We start from the raw sequence: 6,000 nt of genomic DNA, 5'->3' as shown, positions 1-6,000 counted from the left end.
GACAGCTGATTATTAGAACTAAATAACTTATTAAGAAAAAAAAAAGGTTTTCTTTTGAAATATGTTTTTATTTGCATTAAAGCGTTTATTTTCATTCGCAATATATAGTTTCATCGCAACATCGTTTGCTATTTTTAAACCTAAATTCTATTAACATTCCATCTATGTAGTCAAAGTATGCGCATAAAATAAATAGAAAAGTTTCTAATCAAACACATGCTGAGATATATTGGAAACTGTCTGCTTGAACTTAAGATTAGATGGAAATTTTCAATACCGAATATATTCAGATTTAATATCTTTGTGACCTTTTGAACTAAAAATAGGTTCAAAGTTTCATAAACTTGTTGATTCCGAGATTTTATTATTTGGCGGTATACCAATAAAAGAGAACTGGATCTATAATTTGCTAACGAATTTTATTCCTTATTAAATTTTTTCTTCAAAACAATTATTTCCAAATTTTTATATATACCTTTATCTAAAGATAAAAATTTTTGGAATTTGGAGTATCTACATAAAACTTTATTCCCAACGAGATTTAAAAAGTTGCTTTGAAACAATTGTGTATCATAATATTCTTAAAATTTTCCACCAAGTAATGCATCTAGCTATTGGTTAATGTCATTCATACTAGAAAGGATTATAAATAATGTCGATTTGTTATCGAACATAAAAGCTTAGTTTAATTCGGCATGAGGTGTTGAAGATATGCAACATTTTTACCCCAGCGTGGGGTAGTATTAAGGTAATAAAATACAGGGTGTTTCAAAAAATGGTAACCCCGTCTTTAGGGTAGGTAAAAAACTGAAAAATAATTGGGGTTTGCTTAGTAAAAAATTTTTGTAACGCCATCCGTTTTCAAGATACAGGGCGTTGAAGAAAAAAATACACATTTTTTACGATTTTGCCGAAACTACTAACAACATTGTAATGAAATTTTATACGAATATGTTTTGGAAGCTGATGCATCCCATGAATTTGTTTTTATATCTGATTCTCATAGAGGGCGCTAGTTACACGGATCGTACTAAGTATTAGTCAATATAACTTTTTTAAGAGTATAATTATTAATCAAAATTTCAAGTAAACTTAAACATCATTCAATTTTACATGAAAAAGGTACTCTTGGTATAATTCTTCAATTACTTGGCGGATACTGAAAGAACAGCAATTACATCCTTATCATTACAAACAAGTCCAAGAGCTCTTGCCAGATGATCTACCGGTTAGAGTGGATTTTTGTGAAACATTGCAACAAAGGACAGCCCACAATCCAAATTTTTTAAAATGCATTCTAAACGAGCGAAGATCTTTATTTTTTATGCACGATGGAGCTCCACCACAGTTTGATAGAAGGTGTCGTAATTGGTTGAGTAATCATTTTCCGAATCGATGGATTGGTACAAGTGCAGAAGCTCCGATTCATTGGCCTCCTCGGCCTTGCGATTTAAACCCTTTGGACTACGCAGTTTGGTCATATATTAAGGAAAAAGTATATGCTTCACGCAAACTCGTAAAAAATGCGTCAAACTTTTTTTTTCTTCGCCCTGTATCTTGAAAACGGATGGCGTTACAAAAATTTTTTACTAAGCGGACCCCAATTTTTTTCAGTTTTTTACCTACCCTAGAGACGGGTTTACCTTTTTTTTGAAACACCCTGTGTAGAAGTTTTGTAAATAAGCCACAATTAAGCCATAAAGGTAAGTTTGTTTAACGTCTCGATTTCCACTACGGAAATCGTTCTCAAAATACAAAACATTAATAGTAAATTGTATTAAAATTCAATGAGAAAATAGCTTTAGAATAATTTATAATGGCGTTATAAATTTGTATTAAAAAGGTATGCGTAGCCGATATCTTTACGTAGATTTCATGTTTATTCTAATGGATGCTCCTCATCAAGTTATATATTTGACTACCTCATGTAGTTAGGAGGCTTATATTGAATACCTTCATACTTTCACCCATTCGTACCCATCATAAACGTTCTGATTGTCAAACCTCTATCCAGGGAAAAATTCTCCACTAATACAAAGAAAACTGGAGAAAAATACTAAGAACAAGTAAATATGCATAGGGTATATCCTAATATACCACTATCTCAACTTCAAAATTTAACACCATCCTGCCAAAGGGGCTCATAGCTCAAAGGTAGCATAGTGGGCTAAAACCATGTTTAAGCTAGATGGCGATCCCGAGGGAAACCGAGATACCAAGAAACCTTGACTGGCTAAGGTCGCACTGCCCCACTTGACCGATCACTACGAGTCAACTTGTGGAAAGAAAAAAAAAGAACAAGAAACCAAAGCTGATAAAAAGTACATGCAAAAACAACGGGAAGAATAGGGAAGATAAGAGGAAAAAGGAGGAAACAAAGAGCAACGAAAAAGATATACAAGATAAGAAGGAAAAGGAGGTAGAAAAAGAAAAACAAGAAACTAACATAAAGATGGAAAGAAATAAAAAAAGTAGAGAAGAAGGAAATCGAGAGGAAAAAACAGACAGAACGAAACAAATAGAATAAGAAGAAAAAAGGATAAAAGGAAAGCGACTATCTTAGACAGCAGAAGCAGCTCCGACGTTAAATAACAAAAGTATAGATAAAAAAGAAAATCGAGACAGAAGATAGAAACAACAAGTTCTGAGTAACAGCCACTCCACTACAATACAAGATCAAAGTTGTGCCTCCAGGATAGCGTAACATTACTAAACAAACTGATGAGGGAGGTGCCAAATACAATACTGTTCATAACGAGAAAGGTAGACATCCTGAGAAATCAAGTACTCGATAATATTGAAGCGAAGGAGAGTAAGAAAGAAGAGATTCCAAGGAAATATATATGCACGATAACCAACGACATGAAGACCACCATATGACCCTCGCAAGAAAAAAATGGTTATAAAGGAGATTAAAGTTGACCTAAAGAACCCAGGAGCCATAAAAAGAAGGGTGGATACTATCACTGACAATATGACAACATGCAAGGACGAAAAGAAGACAATAAAGTTCCCAAATAAAGAAGGAGATTGTCAGGAGAACTAATATAAATGATAAGGACACATCTGAAACCACAAAAGACGGGGCAATCATCTTCGTCATTAAGAACGACGAGGAAGTCATAGCCATGAAAAAAATGAAAGCCGTATTCCGATAAATGCCAAGTGCTCCAACTAAGGTGAACTAGGAATCCTATTTCATGAAGTGTAGTCAAAAAGATTTTCTTGGTCAACTATGCTCTTCTATATCTACTGTTTTGTCTCTATGCTTTCACTTGTTCTGTGTATTTGAATTATGTGTTGCCTACTTTAATTATTCAGTATATGCTCTAGTTTAGGTTATCGACACGCTTTCCGGAGAAAATCCATTTCTACTGTACTGTTTTTTTTAATTATTTTCCAATTTCTGCCGGAATTCTAATCCGTATGCCAATGTTGTCTCCATAACTACTCTGTAGATTATCAATTTTATACTAACAAATATTTGATTAGACGAAAGTAGATAATTCAGAATGCAAAAATACCCATTCCTCCCTGTTGAACTCCGCGTCATGCATTACAATCAGATGGATCTGTGTCAGATATAATACTGTATTTTCGTAAGTATTCCGTTTTGGTTACATTTATTTTCCTTTCTGCTTGTTTATTAATCTTTAAGTTTCTTTAGCATCATGTAATCAATAGCTTCTTCGCAGTTGCTAACCTTACTTGATTCTCTTTGAAGAATAATGTCGTCAAGTAGGTAAGGCCTATTTTGATGCACATTTTTGTCTATAACAATGGTCTGCCCCGAGGATTCTGGGGGGGGGGGGGGCATAAGTCGACATTGAAAAAGAAGAAGAACAAACAACTCTATATAGCAACATACAACATCCGCTCCTTGGCAAAAGATAAAAAACTCTACGAACTAGAAGAGGAATTGGGGAACTTGAATTGGGACATAATGGGACTGTCAGAAGTTAAAAGAAGAGGTGAAGGATATGTGGACTTACATTCAGGCAACAGACTCTATCATAAAGGCAGGGAAGACTACACATACGGTGGTTTTAATCAAGAAGAAGAGAAAATCTCAAATTCAAATAATTGACAGCATATCAGACAGGGTTACATACATGCTCTTAAAACTAAGTCCAAAAACTAAAATAAAGATCGTGCAAGTGTATGCTTCAACTGAAAAAGCAACCGATGAGGAAATAATTTTTTTTACGAAGACGTTAAAAAAGCTATAGACAACAACAAAGAATCCAAAATAATAATAATGGAATACTTTACCGCCAAAATTGGAAGTAAGATTGAAGACTATGAAAGCAAGATTGGAAATTTTGGATTCGGCACAAGAAACACAAGAGGGGAAAAACTCATGGAATTCCTGGAACAAGAAAACATGTATGTTACGAATACCTTCTACAAAAAGATACCTAACAGAAAGTGGACATGGGTCGCACCTAACAGAACTACCAAAAATGAAATAGACTATTTTCTCTCAAACAACAAAGGAATATTTGAAGACGTCACAACAATAAACAACGTAACAACGGGTAGTGACCATCGTATAGTTAGAGCAAAAATAAATATTAACATGAAAGAAGAGAGAAAAGGGATTTAAAAAAAAACAACGAGGATAGATGCCTTTAAGCTAAGAACAAATGAAGAGCAATTCCGAGAGGTCTTAGCAGATAAGTTCGAATCTGATCCTTCACATAACCAAGATCAAATTGACGAGATTAATAAAAACATAAATAAAAACCTTCTCGCAGCAGGACTACAGGTTGCAAAGAAAACAAGGACTAAAGAAGACAAAATAAGCAATGAAACTAAACAGCTAATGACGAAAAGAAGACAACTACTAGCGCAAAACAAACGCCATACTCAAGAATACAGAGAACTTAATAAAATAATTAGAAAAGAACTAAAACGCGACATACAAAAATGGAACGAGAACTAAATAGAGCGAGTCATTGAAAACAACAGGAGACACCAACAAAGGAGAACGTCAAAAGAAAATTAAAAACGTGGGATCAGAAATACTACCAAATATAAAGGGATTCGAAATAGAAAGAGCTTTAAAAGAGCTAAAAAATAATAAAAGCTCCAGGACACGACGGTATAATTGCCGATCTCTTAAAAAAAAAGACATTAACAATCCCTGTACTAACAGAGCTATTTAATAGATGTCTCCATAATAGCAAGATGCCTAAATGCTGGAACGAGAGTCTAGTAATACTCTTATACAAAAAAGACCTTGCTGTTTCACCTGAATAAAACTGATCTCATGCACAAGGAATTTTATAAATACAATTCTTTGTTATTTCTTGTTCATTATTAGGTTTGGTTTTAGATGAAATAGATCTTTATATGTTTTTTGTGTTGAAATGTTGAATTTAAATATCTGCTGGTGTGTGTTGGTTTTCTATAGACCTGAATCTCAAATCCAGTATCGTTCTTAGAACTTAAAACATCCAGGAAAGGTAGTGACTTCATGGTTTCATCGGCCTCTCCCACGGTATCTCTCGATGATTCACCAACAACATCGTAGGATTTCCAATAATTTTCATAGATTTTCCTACACTTTATATTAAATATATATATATATATATATATATATATATATATATATATATATATATTTAATAATATTAATATTGTATAATATATGTCTGAATTGTGAATATAAATGAGTCAACCAAAATTAAATTATTAAAATAATTTTTCACCAAGTAACAAAAACAAAATTTGTTTAATTTATTATTCTTTGTATTTTGAGACGATTTTTAAAGTGGAAATTGAAACAGAAATAAACTTGCGGCTTATTCCTATTTAAATAGTAATTAGTTTAATATGTCGCAAGAAAATACCTTCAGAACAACCTTATTTACCTAACATTAAGCATTATTTGCTTTGCAATTTTCTCTACATGAGAACAGAATATTAACAGAACATAAACATTGTTAAAATAAACTCTTCTTCAAAATAAACGATTGGAAATCCTACGATGCCGTC

The sequence above is a fragment of the Diabrotica undecimpunctata genome, chromosome 6 (assembly GCF_040954645.1).
Source record: "Diabrotica undecimpunctata isolate CICGRU chromosome 6, icDiaUnde3, whole genome shotgun sequence".
Classification (NCBI taxonomy): domain Eukaryota; kingdom Metazoa; phylum Arthropoda; class Insecta; order Coleoptera; family Chrysomelidae; genus Diabrotica; species Diabrotica undecimpunctata.
Note: the sequence above shows the minus strand (reverse complement) of the source record.